General features: G+C 43.5%; 1 long non-coding RNA gene across 1 annotated transcript; it reads right to left on the reverse strand.

Annotated features, from left to right (window-relative positions):
• Nucleotides 1–8,403: 8,403 nt before the first annotated feature.
• Nucleotides 8,404–14,798, reverse strand: LOC146062657 (uncharacterized). The gene is made up of 3 exons (XR_014471449.1): nt 14,715–14,798; nt 11,222–11,407; nt 8,404–8,538 (listed from the first exon to the last, which is right to left on the reverse strand). It is a non-coding gene; the product is annotated as an uncharacterized LOC146062657 (long non-coding RNA).
• Nucleotides 14,799–17,219: the final 2,421 nt, after the last annotated feature.

Consider the following 17,219-nt stretch of genomic DNA (forward strand, 5'->3'; position numbering starts at 1 on the left):
TGAAGGAGAAATTCCCATCAGAAGCGGTAACAAGGATAAAATCTCCAAGTCCATTAAAAGTGTAACTGAGTCCATCCAGGGTGGTAATGTGGGGATCGCCAAACATCCATCCTTTATATAAATGAGTGAAAGAAAATTGTGTCAGTTATAGGATTATTCTTCAATGCTGAAATCAAAGGTGTACAGTATAAGATGATTTATAATATACATTTGTTCAATTTGTTTTATAAAATAAAATAAAAAGTTTGGAAATGACTAAACCTTCTAACATACAATAAAACACCTGAAAACAAAATAAGCTGGTAAAGGGCATAAACACGCCAGTCTGTGCTGCAGGAGATTATGCAAAGCAGGGCACCGAAGCCCGGAACTGGCAGCTTTCTGCGGATTACTGTTTGCCATGGAGTGCAGCGCTGGCCTCCACTCCAGCTCTACCCCAGCATGCACTGCAGCCCCCTTACTCTGTACCAATTAACGAGGGGAGTGTCATCTCTTCTGCCCCAGGGCCGGTGCAAGGCACCGGAGCGCCCCAGGCGAGTCGGGGTGGGGGCCCCCCGGTGCCGGGGGGAGGGGGGGTGGTACCTGTGTAAAAAAATTGCTGCCCCGGCGTCCCTGCAGTGCTGGGGCGGTCAGGGGTGTCCGTGCCGTAGGGGTACCTGCGGCGCCATCATGTGTATAAAGCTGGCTGCGGCCGGCGGGGTCCCTGTAGTGAATAGCAAATAACTAGCGCTTCCCGCGCCGCCACGCGCATAGCGCTAGTTATTTGCTATTCACTACAGGGACCCCGCCGGCCGCAGCCAGCTTTATACACATGACGGCGCCGCAGGTACCCCTACGGCACGGACACCCCTGACCGCCCCAGCACTGCAGGGACGCCGGGGCAGCAATTTTTTTACACAGTTCGCTGGGGGGTGAGGGGCGAACTGCCGCCCTCCAGGTGCCGGCGCCCTAGGCAAATGGCTAGAGCTGCCTAGTGGTGGCGCCGGCCCTGTTCTGCCCTGTGGCTCCCATCAGGATTCAGGATGCAGGACACTGGAGGAAGGTGGGGGGTGTTTGTCATGGTTGAGAGGGGGGTAGGATAAAGAGAGTGTTTCCAGAGTGAAAGGGGGAAGGGGAGAAAAAAAAGTGCAGTGGGTCAAAGGGAAGCAGGCACTGTGCAGAATGCAGTAAGCATCGCAACAAGCTTGCCGCCAGTCTAGTAACACGGTATGCATGAAGAATTTGACGGTAGGAGCTGTCCTTTGCGATGATAGGACTTTTGGGTTTTGGGATATCTGCGCATGTCCAGTGACACGCGCATCACCAGGGGATGCTCGGAGGGAACCGGTTGGATCTCTTACAACAGAAATCTGCAATAGAAATCCAAAGGCTTCTATGGGCAACGCTGATTTGAAAATCGCGTTGCCCACCGCATCCAAGCCCCATAATGTACTGCATTCCAGGCTTGTTGCATATGGGGGCTGTGGCCAAACCTCTGAAAACATAGTTTTTTACTTTTCTGTATCTCACCCGCTGAGGGGTTACAGTGATGGGTTATAAGGGTGCCATCTGCGCCGCGGCCTGTTGGAGGAGAGGAGACAGGGGATGCGGACACAGCCATCTTCCTTCATGAGGGGGAAAAAAATGGGTGGGCTTTACCATAGCAATGGTTGATTCTAAATTCAAGTGAGTTAAAAGACCTGGTCCCTTTCCTTACCCTAACTGATTTCACTCCCCCCTGCAACTTAGGGGGAAATTTACTAAAGGAAATTTGTAAAAAATAGGTGTAAAAATAGGTGTATTTGTATCCAGAAATACACTTATTTTTACATTTACTATCCCGAAAATACGGCTATTCGTATTGACAGAACATCATTTTCGGGATAGTAAATGTCAAAAATAAGTGTAATTCTGGATACAAATACACCTAATTTTACATCTATTTTTTACAAATTTCCTTTAGTAAATTCCCCCCTTAACCCTAACCACCGACCCCCCCCCCCCAAAAAAAAACAAAACCTTACACAAACAGTCTACACCCCCTGTAACCTAACCCTAACCATCTCCACGCCTCACCCTGACAGTCTTCCCTCCTCCTGAAACCAAACCCCTTAATTTCTCCACTTCCACTGCAGCCAACCCTAAGCATCTCCCCTACCCTTGCAGCCTAACCCTAACCATATTCCCTACCCCTGCAGCCTAACCCTAACCATCTCCCCTACCCCTGCAGTCTAACCCTATAAGTCTTCCCTTCCTCCGCAGCCTAACCCTAACCATCTCCCTTATACCTGCAACCAACCCTTACATTCTTCCATCCCTTAAGCACACTGCACCCATTTTTGGCAGGAGCATTGCCAAAATCATCGGAAAAATGGATCGTGGCCATTTTTCCAGTGATCTTCGCATGGGCAGTGGAGACTGAGCGCTCTTGTGCTCAGACTCCACATCTCTACCATGCTGCTGGCAGCAGCAGCACTTTAAAAACACCCATCGCACCATTTATCCGGAGATTCACGCATGCGCAGTAGGGTCTGACAGCACCTGTCGCTGCTTCCAGCAGAGATGATGGGGCCCGGCCGGAGGAGGCTGCAGGAGACTACCCTGGCAAGAGAGCGATAATAAAGAAGAAAATTCTTTTTTTGGGGGACGATCCTTTGTTATTACACTAAAATGCCGCTGTCTGTTATTGCAAAAATCTACTACTATCGTACCCAGAAGGCACCCGGGCGTTTGTACAAGTGGGTGAGTGCCGGACCGACAACCAGAATTATATATATATATATATATATATATATATATATCTTTTATTAGATATACAGTACATTATAAAGTTAAGCACATGTTATTGCTTGAGGGGAGAAATGGAGATTAGTCCCTAAGAATAACCACAAAGGACTCTTCTAAAATTATTTTAATGATAGACAGTTGTAGATCAGATTGTATGATAATGAGATTTAATCAATAGTTGGTTTGCAGTTATTATATTAGTACCAGCATGGGTGAAAATATATTTTGACCTTGACACTGTGGTGGGAAATACTAAGACTGAAGAATATGGCCGATGCCGGGTACAATTTCATATGATGTGCTTCAGCTGTATTCTTAGGAAAATACAATTCACAAATAAAGCAGATTTAATAATCTGCCGTATTTATGGATTTATGGATTCGTATTTGGCTGATGACATAGGCGAGCGTATTTATATTTGGCGAGCTTATATATGGCCGCTAAATACAAATATGAGTCATCAGCCTGTACGGATCAGTCAGATCTGTGCAGGCTGCAGTGTAAAAAAATAGAATAATTAAATAATTAAAAAACGCTGTGGGCCTCCTCAATGGCCATAACCAGCCCTGAGCTCAAAGAACTGGCTCTGGTTTTAAAAATTCATGGGGCAAAACAAGTAGGGGATCCCCGGAATTTTTAAAACCAGCACCAGGCTTAAGGACCGATCCTGGTTCCCAAAATATGGGGGACAAAATGCCTAGGGGTCCCCCATATTTTGAGAACCAGCACTAGGCCCAACCAGCCAGCAGCGTAATGCCACAGCCGGGGGGAAACTATATTAGTCCCCCCAGCTGAAGCCTACAACCCCTGGCCAGTCAGCCCGGGCAGGGACCCTGGGGGAGTAAGGACCCCCCTAATAAAGGGGTGTCCCCATCCAGGAATAACCTTGCCTGTCCTGAAGCCCGGGGCTATCATCTGTGCCCCAGGGCAGTGGGCAACAGGCTGACTGAATTGTAAATAAAGAGAATAAAACTATTATGCATTGTTGTGGAAATATGAGTCCCAGCAAGCCTGTACCGCATGCAGGGACTTGGAGAACCACAAGTCCCAGCATGCAGGGCATTAAAGGGCCTGCTTGTACTTGTAGTTCCACAATATTACAAATAGTTAAAGAAAACACAGACACATAAGAAAAGTATAACTTTATTTCACACTACATTCACTCATTCATTACCTATGGATGGCCTGTCCTCTTGTTCATGGAGAATGAAATAGGGGTACATGTGAAAGGAAATTATACTCACCTGCTGTCTGCTGTGAGGAATGCTGTGCTTCTCCAGCTGCATGTACCCTGTAGAGTAGGCATTCCCAACCACGGTCCTCAAGGCACACCAACAGTGCAGGTTTTAGTCATATCCAGGCTTCAGCACAGATGGTTTAATCAGAATCCCTCAGATACTAATTAAGTCACCTGTGCTCAAGCCTGGATATCTACAAAACCTGAACTGTTGGTGTGCCTTGAGGACCGTGGTTGGGAATGCCTGCTGTAGACACAAACGCCGACCCATCAGCCAATCATAAGTGGAGAATTACCGATGCCAGCTCATGATTGGCTGGTGGGCGGGTCAAAACACACCCTGTCTGTGGGCAGAGCCAAGAAACTAAACACAAGCTCTGCTTGTGTCTACAGCAGTGGTAGCCAACTCCAGTCCTCAAGAGCTACCAACAGTTCACATTTTCCAGACAACCTAGCTGCTGCAAATTTGTACTCAATACTCTCTGACACATTTTAAAAGATCCACAGGTGGAGCTAATTACTTCACTTGTGATTCTGTGAGTAGATCTGGAAAACATTAACTGTTGGTAGATCTCGAGGACTGGAGTTGGCTACCCCAGGTCTACAGGGTATATGCAGCCAGAGAAGCACTGCGTTCCTCACAAAAGATGGCGGGTGAGTATAATTTCCTTTCACAGAGATAAAATACCTAGCTGGTTTTACATAATTCATTAGTGCGGCTGCTATATTATATAAATTTGTGGTAATTTATTTCCATTCTTAATTGATATTCCTGCACTTTTTATACTGCCTTCGTATCGCATTGCATCACAAGCAAATCCAATCTGATGCAATGCGATTTAGTACAAAACGCACGGGAAACATCTCACAGAGTATGGGCACCTTTATTCTGGTTGACTCGCAAGATGGGACAGCATATCACTTAGAGTTTATCCCGTGTGATGAAAGGAGATGGACCTGGACTGATAACCTTTTTATTCACCTCTTGTTTCTCAGTGTAATGTACTTTTTTTATCCATAGCCCATTCTAGGTTTATACACAGGTACATCTGTGTGGCACGTGTATTGTTATTTCCTGTTATTAGCTATTATTTTTCCTTGTTATTGCCTGCAATAGTGTATCAGAGATATACAGTACAGGTTATTGTCATATTGTGTGACTGTAGCAAGCAGAGCCAGGCAGCTACATAATTACCATTTGCCTCACATATGCCAGTCCATTGTGTGATGTGTGATACAGTAGGTGATGCTGGTAATGTCACAGAATCAGTGGCGTAAGTTCATCCCAGTTGCCCAGAGGCAAGCTAAATATTGGTGCCCCCCCCTCCTCCATACAAACATGCCACATTATATAAATGTATGTATGCATGCATGTATGTATTGGCTCCAAACAAAATTAACCCTGGAATGTCTGTGTGCTCGTATATGTGGTAGGGAATATAGATTGTAAGCTCCTTTGGGGCAGGGACTGATGTGAATGTTCAAATATTCTCTGTAAAGAGCTGCGGAATATGTATGCGCTATATTGGAAACTGTTAATAAATAAAATAAATAAATGTACAGTATGTATGTATTTTATGTTTAAAATAAAGAGAGTGTGACATGTCTAATGGTCCTGCTAGGAAAGGGAGTCAGCCACAGTAACAATATCGACATCTTTCAATTAACTGATTCAAACTTGCAGGGGAGGAGAGGTGCCCCCTTGGGAGCAGGAGCCCAGCAGCAGATAACACTATTGCTCCCAGAGTTACGCCTCTGTAGAAAGGTATTTATCTAGCTCATCATATAATCTGGGAGATAATTACTGTAGGTTAGAACTCCCAGTGGATGTACAATGAGTCTCTACAGAACAACACTGGCTGACCTAATATTGGGATATCTTTACTTAACCCTCTGAGTAGACTTTTACCCCTTTCACACTGCACTTGCTAAACGGTATATTGCCGTTTTTTTTTCCATTTCAACACGTTTAAGGCTGCAGTGGGAAAGCGCCAGAGTTAATTTACCGGTTAAAGATAACCGGTATTTCAAAACGTTTAAAAAGCAGAGTCCTACACGTTTCAGAGCCGTTTTTTATGCAGTAAGAATGGCTCTGAAACGGTATTTAGTAAAAACAACAGATTACAGACCTGTGATAGGCTGTCCCCTGCATTCTGCCTTGAAACATGTTCAGGGGATTAAACGGGTTGACTGATGTGAATGGTATTTAAACGGTATTTAATATGGTACTCTACTGCAATGTGAAGGCTCAGACCCGTTTTAAATACCGTTTCAAAATACAGTTTTTTTAAATGTTTAGGCAGTGTGAAAGTGGTATTAGTGGCACCAGAGGGGCTCTGCCAGTCAGGTATATAAGAGAAGCAGTTTCTCAATGGAGAGCATTCTATCCTTGTGGATTCTGCATATCAGACATCAGATGAAACCCTACCAGGGCAGGGTCTGTGTGAGCCAGTAATCCAGGCTGGGGGACACAAGACTATCTATCTAACAGTAGTGGTAAGGCTGCAGATTACTGAAATTGGTATCTCAGGGTCCTGACTGGAAGAGGCTGCTGATGGATATCTGCTTCCAATCACCCTGTACCATGTGAGCATCTTATGGCATTGTGCTGTCATTATAAATACTAATTTTGAAATAGTCTGGTCTACACGAATGAATTGAATCCCACTTAGGATAATCACCATCCCAGTTAAAGGCAGTTTCTTCACACCAAGCTCTATGCATTCACTATGGACCATCTTGATTCAGGCTCCCTAGAGTATCATCATTTTTTCACGGTACCAATAGACCAATAGTGGCATGCTTATCTGTCTTCCCTAGGGTTACTTACTGTTGGTGGTATAGGGTTGGTATGACTGGCCGACGGTTGAGATTCCAAAGGTTGAGATACCGACATCAGAATCCCGGCCACCGGTACTCAGACAGGTGGGGGAGTACAAAAAAAGCCCCTTACGGGCTCGCTGTGCCCACCACACTGCAGGCTTTGCCTTAGTGCTCGCCACAGTTTGTATTCTCCCTCTATGGGGGTCATGGACCCCCATGAGGGAGAATATGCCCTGTTGATCAGGATCCTGACTGTCGGGTGGTCGAACAGTCGGGATTTTGACATCAGTATACTGACAATCGGGATTCCGACCGTCGGCGCGTCATCAGGTACCCGGTGGAGTGCAAGGTTGCGCTTCTGTTTGTGTACATATTTTATAATACGAAAACCCAGTGCTGCTGGGTCCTGATAAATTGACCATAGACAATCTGGTTTGGTCCCGGAACACCAAACAGTGGTACTACTGAAGGTTCTCTGCCAACCTGTTTGACATCCACTGGGTTGCACAGTGTACTGCGCTGCAGAAATCGCCTGAAAAAATGGCACAGTGGCCATTGTTCCGATGATCTGAGCATGCGCTCTAGTGATCAGACTCCACAGCGCAGCAAAGATTCACGCATGCGCAGTAGGGTCTGAGCACTAGAGCGCTCCGATCCTACTGATCCCAGCACCGCTCACGGCTGAGAGGAGTGGCGCTGGGAGCAGTAGTCCTTGTCAGTCCGCTTGTCAATAGCTTATTAAATCAAGAAATTATTAAATTATTTACCAGGAGTCAGAGGTCTGTAATGTCTGCAGTTAATAGAAGGTCTCTTCTCCATGTACTTTTGGCAAAATGTATTGTCATTCACTTTATTGCAGCACAAATCAAATGCATCAAGCTCTGGATCTAGGAAGAAATAATACCTGTCAAACATTCATAATACAAAGTATATAACGCAACACACTATCAAAACCCAGAGTGCTATGCGAAAACAATCAGATACTATCTATTATCTTCTAGAAGGTGCTAAATAAATAAGAAGTTTCTAATTGGTTGCCCATAGCAACATCTAATGTGAAATAGAACTCTCATCGTAGAAGCTGAGGGTATGCGCTTGCCCCAGCCCCAGGGCCTGTTATCTACATTTTATAGGAACCAGGACGGCAGCGGGGACTGGCAGCAGCCAGTGGGTGGGAGGGTGCCGGCATCATGGCCAGCAGCAGTTCTCCTTCTACAATCGGGTTTCTCACAAGATGAAGAGGCAGGAGCTCCTTCCTGGCAGGCCGATGCCCTCTGCTGGCTGGCAGTCAGCGCACCAGTGTACACCAGTGTACCTGCCCTGCCCATACATTAGTGTGGCAAAGCGATTCATAGAAGCTCAGTATTCTGTTTCGCTTCTAAAATGAGAATTCACGGTCTTCCGATGATGTTAAGGATGGTGATGGGAGAACAACAGAGAGGACTTCAAAACTGGCAATTAATTGAGCAGGAATTTTGGTGATCACACATTGAGAAATATGACACATAATAGATTATGAAAGACATTCTGGGCATCTATTGGATTGCATTTAGTAATTCAATATTACTTACCAGTGCCCAATGAGGAGAAAATCCAGCTTCTTTCCTGGAACCCTTCTAGGAACTGATTCCGCCGGTAATACAAACACCTCACACCGGCATTGCTCCAACTAGGAAATGTGCTACGAAGCAGGTTGATACTCTTGGACTCACCTGCAAGTAAAAAAATAGCAAGATAAAAAATGTTTACAAATATAAATGTTCTCTTCACACATTGGACAATACTCTGGTTAAAGCATAAATTAGCCCTGTCTACATGTCTGCCCTTTGAGCTGTCTGTGTGTTAAGATTTATGCTACATTAAAACTACAAAAAAGAATACTGTACTTTGGGTAATAAATAAAATGCATGATATATTGATTAATCTTTACACCTGCAAAATTTGGAGAAATACAAACAATGACTATTATTAGCATGGGATTACATGCATTTAGTATTACATTTCGGTCTGCATACAATATCTACACAAATAAGACATTTACCTAGGTTAATATGGAGCGCTTTGTCAGGAGTAGCTTTCTTAGAGCTGCTGCTTTAGTGAGGGATGGTCAGCCCCTCTATAGATACAAGCAAAAAACAATAGTGATAAAGCAGCGCTTTCAATGAGGTACACAATTAAGGGAATCAATTGGTAAAAAACAGCAATTTTAATATAGTAAATAAAAATGGATAATTAAAATAACAGGAACCAAGAACATGTGCAAAATATAGCGTTGTTTGATGGTAAATTATAATCTGCACTGATACAAATCAGCAGTCCCAATCAAATGAAGTGCCAACTTGCGTTATAAAGGAACAATCTTAAACCTCACCAGGGGCACAAGTAATAATAGGCAGGTGTGGCGGAGGGCATTTTTATCGGTACTCTTTACCTAGCACGGCGCCCACGATTTTGATCGTGGGCATCGCAGGTAAAAAAATCGCGGGCATCGCAGCCATTGAATGCACTAAAAATCGGGTGCGACGCGACCGACGCGATGCCCGCGATTTCCCATAGGGAACAATGTTAAATTTCTCAATTGACCCGATTTTACTGTTCAATGCCTCAATTGACCCGATTTTTCCATAGGAAACAATGTTAAATGGCCCACAGAGGCCAAATAGCCACCCTGAAGTGTGAAATGGCCCCCACAATTGGTAACGCCACCCCACGATCAACGTCAACCCGAAGCATGGCGAGCGCAGCGAGCCCGCGAGGGGCGGCGGTACGCGTCCTACGACCTTTTCATACCCCCACTATCCACGTCGGCGTGGAGTTGAGAATAGAATAGTGTGGCGAGTGCAGCGAGCCACCGAGCCCGAAGCCTGGCGAGCGCAGCGAGCCCCGCGAGGGGACGCAGATACCTTCACAGGTAAACGCGTCCCTTCGCGGGCTTCACAGGTATCCGCGTCCCCTCGCGGGGCTCGCTGCACTCGCCACGCTTCGGGCGCGCTGCGCTCGCCACACTATTCTATTCTCAACTCCACGCCGACGTGGATAGTGGGGTATGAAAAGGTCGTAGGACGCGTACCGCCGCCCCTCGCGGGCTTGCTGCGCTCGCCACGCTTCGGGTTCACGTTGATCGTGGGGTGGCGTTAACAATTGTGGGGGCCATTTTACACTTTAGGGTGCCTATTTGGCCTCTGTGGGCCATTTAACATTGTTTCCTATGGAAAAATCAGGTCAACTGAGGCATTGAACAGAAAAATCGGGTCAATTGAGACATTTAACATTGTTCCCTATGGGAAATCGCGGGCATCGCGTCGCACCCGATTTTTTAGTGCATTCAATGCCCGCGATGGCCGCGATAGGCGCCGTGCTAGGTAAAGAGTACCTTTTTATCTACTATATTAAAATTTATATTTTTTACCAATTGATTCACTTAATTGTGTACCTCATTGAAAATACAATTGGACTTTGATGCATGGAACAACATAGTGAAACTATTAAACCATTACTAACCTTAAAAAAGGAAATCTGGGTCTACTGACTCTCAGAGAACCAGGACGGTTGAGAGAGTGAGCAGCAGCTTCCGCAATCTTTACGACTGTGAGTGTCACTTATCTCTGATATACATCTCCACATTTATACCCCCTCTCTTGTAACGGTTACCTACGCAATTAAATACCTAGATTGGCCCTGCATCTCTGAACTATGTCACACTAAGCAGCTCGGTATAACTAATTGATTGATAAATAGACTCATCTGAGACAATTTCTCTCTGGCCAAATAATCTGATATCTATATTTCGCTTATTACTTCCTTACCACAGGTCATAGGAACAAGAAAATTTGAATCCGAAACCCGGCTGATATATAACAATAGCCCCGATTGTTTGATCATTATTCATTATTTGTTTCCTATCAGATTATCCTGGTGTGTATACCAACAGTTGAATACAAATTTATTCTATAATATCTAAATATCATTCAACTGTCCATCCTTAATGATTGATGTTGTCTGTCTATATGTCAAATTATAAGTTTTATGGAACCATTAAAAGTTCCATTTTATTAAAAACCTTTTATTGACATCTAAAGGAGTGCCCCCAAACAGAAGAGAGTACTTTTCTCCTTCACCTTTGATACATTTACCCTTACTCTCAGGGGAGCACCGCCACGTCACTATCTACCAATTAATTGGTTAATTGATGCAAAGTCACTGTGGTAATTTATTTCAGTACAAGACCCAACGATATTACCTACACCATTCAGTGTCACTTGTGCTCAGGTCTATCCCCTCCCAGATCCCCTTTTCCCACCCCCTCTCCCATTTATACAACTACAGTAGGAAGTGGTTAGACGTATGTGGACACATCTGTATAAAAAGAAAATATAACATGAAAATCATTTTCACCTTGACCTGCTTTTGTCACTCTAAACCGAAAGTCAGAGATTCCCTGGCTGTATAAGCAGGGACAAGCCAAGAGTCCGGAATTCCATGATGATGGTGAAGGTTGCTTATTATACCAGTTGAGACATTTCATACGACTGTTGTCCAAAGCCATGCTATTCAGTGAATATATCCAAAGCCCTTTCAAGTCTGGAAGAGAATTAAAAAAAACTATATATATATATATATATATATATATATATATATATATATATATATATATATATATATAAACAGATATATATATAAGATATATAAGGACAACTATTTTGGCCATATACAGTATGCTACATAGCTCGGAAAACAAGTACTAAAGAAAGAGGCTAAATGAAATGTTTGACATTAAACAGAAAAAAAATTAATATGAAACCGGGCAAATACTTGGATAGCATAAAAAGGTCACACAGTGCATTGATTGACATCAGACCTATTGTGAAGCAGCAATACTAACCAACGTGCTCCAATGGATAAATCATGAAGAATATCCACTAAATCACCTAAAATGTTGTCATTGTGTTTTGTGTTTAGTAAACTACATTTAGTTAGTATTTCTATTAATGTGTTATAGATAGTAACATATCTATAAGTGACAGTATTGGTGTTTAACATCTCTTTCAGTTATTCATACCTAGGCGTATTGTGGCTCCACTAGGAAGCTAGTTTGCACGCCTGCACACCAGGTATTTTACAAATTTTTCTCAGAAAGAACACCCCAATTTTCATATATAGGTAAGAGGGGGTGCTGTTCCCAGCAGTCAGGCTTACAATGTTTCGAACAGGAGAAGGAAAAAGGGACTGCTTTAGGGGGAACGCACTGAAAAAATGAAGTCATAAAACATAACTTTTAATTTTTTATCATTAATAATCCCACAATGAATTTATTTGGGAATGCAGCGAAAAGGTAGAGGTTAAAATTAAAACATACAAACATATACACACTATGTGCTCAAAGATAAGAAATATGTGTCTTTAAAATTACACTTGAATCCTATCTGAAAATGACCTGTTAATTTTAGCCCGTGATGTAGTGTTGTACACGGAGAATTATACCCTTATTGGAATGGGTTTGTTGGCTATTTATAATAAAAAATAATTTCTTATGCTTTCACTTCTATAGACCACCCCTTGTTCATCATTTTATACAGAGATTAAATCACAGAATTATTAGTTAGAGGGAAAACTGTTCTCTGTCTTACACCTTTATTGGTGGACAGAAACTCGGTGCCACCTACTGGTGGTTAACCGTAACAGTTCTCAGTGTATTATTTAATTGTGATTATCTCAATACTTGTCATTTGGTGCCACCTACTGGTGGTTAACCGAACCAAGTGAAATTTTGATCAGACTCAGTTTATTACTGTGATGGTCTGCTGGTTTTATTGGGGGTCACAAAGAAGCAGTACAGAGAGAAATTTTATTGTGATGTCTTTATTTAACATGCTTTTATAGCACCAGAGCCCAATTTCCAGGAGTTTTTAAACAGTATAAATTTCACAATATCTAGGGTCATTCGTGATGTATTTGGAGCGCCCAGGTAGGTATATTGTATTGAGAAGTGGGATTTAGATTATCCCCTATTTACTCAAGGCAATAGCCCAAACACACCTGTGAGGTGGTTTCTACCTGCTTCACCTCTGGTGTTTGTTTATCAGCACCTGGGTGGACTAGTTGCGCCCCAATACACTCACATCACACAATTAACATTTTAGGCTAACAGGCATGTCAGATAGTAGGTGTTTAGCCAACGCAAGCGTTTCGCTGACTTTTCAGCTTTTTCAAGGCCACTATCTGACATGCCTGTTAGCCTAAAATGTTAATTGTGTGATGTGAGTGTATTGGGGCGCAACTAGTCCACCCAGGTGCTGATAAACAGACACCAGAGGTGAAGCAGGTAGAAACCACCTCACAGGTGTGTTTGGGCTATTGCCTTGAGTAAATAGGGGATAATCTAAATCCCACTTCTCAATACAATATACCTACCTGGGCGCTCCAAATACATCACGAATGACCCTAGATATTGTGAAATTTATACTGTTTAAAAACTCCTGGAAATTGGGCTCTGGTGCTATAAAAGCATGTTAAATAAAGACATCACAATAAAATTTCTCTCTGTACTGCTTCTTTGTGACCCCCAATAAAACCAGCAGACCATCACAGTAATAAACTGAGTCTGATCAAAATTTCACTTGGTTCGGTTAACCACCAGTAGGTGGCACCAAATGACAAGTATTGAGATAATCACAATTAAATAATACACTGAGAACTGTTACGGTTAACCACCAGTAGGTGGCACCGAGTTTCTGTCCACCAATAAAGGTGTAAGACAGAGAACAGTTTTCCCTCTAACTAATAATTCTGTGATTTAATCTCTGTATAAAATGATGAACAAGGGGTGGTCTATAGAAGTGAAAGCATAAGAAATTATTTTTTATTATAAATAGCCAACAAACCCATTCCAATAAGGGTATAATTCTCCGTGTACAACACTACATCACGGGCTAAAATTAACAGGTCATTTTCAGATAGGATTCAAGTGTAATTTTAAAGACACATATTTCTTATCTTTGAGCACATAGTGTGTATATGTTTGTATGTTTTAATTTTAACCTCTACCTTTTCGCTGCATTCCCAAATAAATTCATTGTGGGATTATTAATGATAAAAAATTAAAAGTTATGTTTTATGACTTCATTTTTTCAGTGCGTTCCCCCTAAAGCAGTCCCTTTTTCCTTCTCCTGTTCGAAAAGTTATTCATACCTGCCAGCTCTTCTGGAATTTCCAGAAGACTCCCAAAGGCCGGAACCCCTTTCCCCTTCTTGAACCCCCGACTTGCCCGGTAAGACCTGTATCTGCAGCACTGGCCGCACTACTCAACCTCTACATTGCTTCAATGGAAATGTGAACTTTGCTTATAACAAATTACACTTGATAGACTTCAGTCCTGGGCCCCCTTTCTGTCTGGGTCCGGGGCTAGAGTCCCTGCAGACCCCCCTGATGGCTGCCCTGCCACCCCTGCTTGAAATATCCTGGTACCACCCACTTATTTATTTATTAACAGTTTCATCATGTATAGTGCAGCATATTGCTTTGCGCTTGATAGGAGACAGTGATACAACAAACTGGGTATTTACAGACAGTCAAAGGTATGACTTTCAAGTGAAATGAGCAGTCTAGAATGCCAATGACGTGATTTTTTACTGAATCATGTCATCGTAGCCACATCCCGACTTTGCAATGCTGATAATCTCTGCATTGTATTTGGGTGCCGGATGACCTCCCGAGAGTCAGGATTCCAGTGGTCAGTATACTGACATCAGAATCCGACTGGTAAATGCTTGATCCCAACTTACAGCTATTCTCCCTCGAGGGGGTCCAAGACCCCCATAGAGGGACAATAGAACCTGTGGTGAGTGCAGCGAGCCCGCAAGGGTTTTCAAATCAAATCATTTATTCATACCTTTGTCAATTGCTACATAGTGGTCTGGCCGGTATATATTCTTAGCCATATTATCATTTATGTAGAATTGGTCTTTGTTCCCACTAAAAAAAAACAAGAAGAAACATAATTAGATATTCTGGGCCAGATTCTCTAAGCTTCAAAAGTGATAAAATGGAGAGTGATAAACAGCCAGCCAATCAGCTCCTACAGTACCTGCCATGTCACACACTGTGTTTGAAAAATGGCAGGTAGGAGCTGATTGGCTGGCTGTTTATCACTCTCTATTTTATCAATTTTGAAGCTCAGAGAATCTGGCCCTAAATCTATTAGTTTGTTAAGTAACTTAAGGTGTGTACACACTAAATGGTACCATTAGCAATGTATTTATATATTTACAGTTTTGTATACAGCGCAGCAGATTCCTTTGCGCTTTGCAATTATAAATATGGATAAAACAAACTGGGTTGTTACGGACAGTCAAATGGTAGGAGGGCTCTGCTCGCAAGCTTACAATCTATAGATGCAATCTAATGTACATGATAACGATCGTTAACAATATTTTTGTGCATATTATCTAGTGTGTTCACACTATGGGACTTATTCTAGTTCACTCTTTCTGACAAAATCCTACTTAGATGGACAAAACCATGTGCACTGCAGGTGGGGCAGATGTTACTTTGTCAGAGAGAATCAGATTTGGGTGGGGTTTTACTTCAAAGTGAGATCTACAGTATATTGCAGTGTAAAAATAAAGCAGCCAGTATTTACCCTGCACAGACACAAAATAACTCACCCAAATTTAATTCTCTCTGCATATGTTACATCTGCCCCACCTGCAGTGCACATGGTTTTGTCCATCTAAGAAGGATTTTGTCAGAAAGAGTGAACTAGAATAAGGCCCTATGGCCCTCATTCAGCATCAGTTGTAATTTTGCAAAAGTTAGCAAAATTAAAACTGCCTGTGCACCACCCCCACAACGGTTGCCACCCCCGCAGTTTAAGGCTTGCGTGCAGCGTGCATGCATACGCAGATCTGAAAGTAAGTATACCCTGTACCTTTCACACCAGCCAGGTCCCCGGGTTGAACCCGGGAACAACCCTGGTACCAAGCCGGGTGGAAATTAGCCCGGGATTTTGTCCCGGGAACCTTTAACACCAGCGCTAGTACCGGTGGTTCCCAGACTCAACCCGGGAATTTAGGCTGGTGTGAATGGGGTATAAGTGGAACAGTGGGTGGATCGCACATGGAGACTGGTAATGTCTGGATCAGTGGTCGAAGTGGAAATTTTGAAGTGGGGGTATGGAAATTTTGAAGTGGGGGTATGGAAAAGTAAAGAGTGAATATAGTGTGCACCTTCGGACACCCCCCTGTCCATCAACGTCCCCTGCCAGACTGCCCCGTTGTACAGGGGTATTACAAAAGCACAATATGCGCTGCTGAGTGATCAGAGAGCATCCTGAGGGGGAAAAAAAAGTTTTTTTTTTTTATCTTCAGATTAAAGTGGCGGTATGGCATACCCCCGTATACCGCCCCACTTCGACCACTGGTCTGGATCACACTGGAAGTGAATATGCGGTTATGGTTTGATCGCCAGACAGCGGCTTCTTGATGGTATAAAGTATCTGGACAGCGGCAGATGACCAGATAAGAAGAAGATAAGAAGCAGGTCAGCAACTGGAGTCCGAATTGCGCTGGATTACCAGACAGAGGCAGAGAGAAGGAGGTACCAGATGCCCGGGCAGCAGCCAAATCTAGATGGTAAAAAGTATCAGATGACCAGATGCGGCTAAGGAGCCAGGCAGTGGCCAGGGCAGCGTCAAAGAGGACACCTGTACCGGGCCCCAAGCTTGTGAGGGGCCTCTAAGTTCTGACGGCTGTAAGGATAGCTGCGGCAGTGCAGTGCCTAGAAATGGTATTAGTGATTATTAATTGTGTTTTTTGTAATAATAAAAAACACATTATGCAGTATACTAAAAATATTCTGCTTAAGGGGGCGTGGTTAAGAGGGCCCCAGATATATCAGTGTACCGGGCCCCAAGATTTCTGTTGCCGGCCCTGGCAGTGGCTAGCATCCGAATGGCTCTGGATTGCCGGGCAGCGGCTGGGTGCAAGAATGGCTTGGAAGCCAAGCAGCAGGTGGGGCTTGGAAGCCTGGCAGGTTCAGCTGCTAGGTAAACCAGAAGCATCTGTAAACAGATGTCTAAATTTGACATTGTTAAAGGCAACTCCTGAGATTAAATGCAGGATATTTATCCTTCTTGTCTTGCAAGGATTGGATGGCAGGAAAGAGGGTGATAAGCAATCCAAGGTATGGATTCAGATGATCTCAGGCTGGACTTGACAAGTGGATGACAAGGAACATGGCACTGAAGGGTTACAGGAGATCTCTGCTGCAGGCTGGATTCACTGAGGTGTTTAATCAGTCAGTAATGCTCAGAACTACACTGATTGTTTGTCAGCATGGATTCAGTTTGAATTTAGCAGAGACTGAAGATCACAAGTCAGGTAAGCTGGAATAACCA

Source organism: Crinia signifera, chromosome 3, assembly GCF_055691185.1.
Source record: "Crinia signifera chromosome 3, ASM5569118v1, whole genome shotgun sequence".
NCBI lineage: Eukaryota > Metazoa > Chordata > Amphibia > Anura > Myobatrachidae > Crinia > Crinia signifera.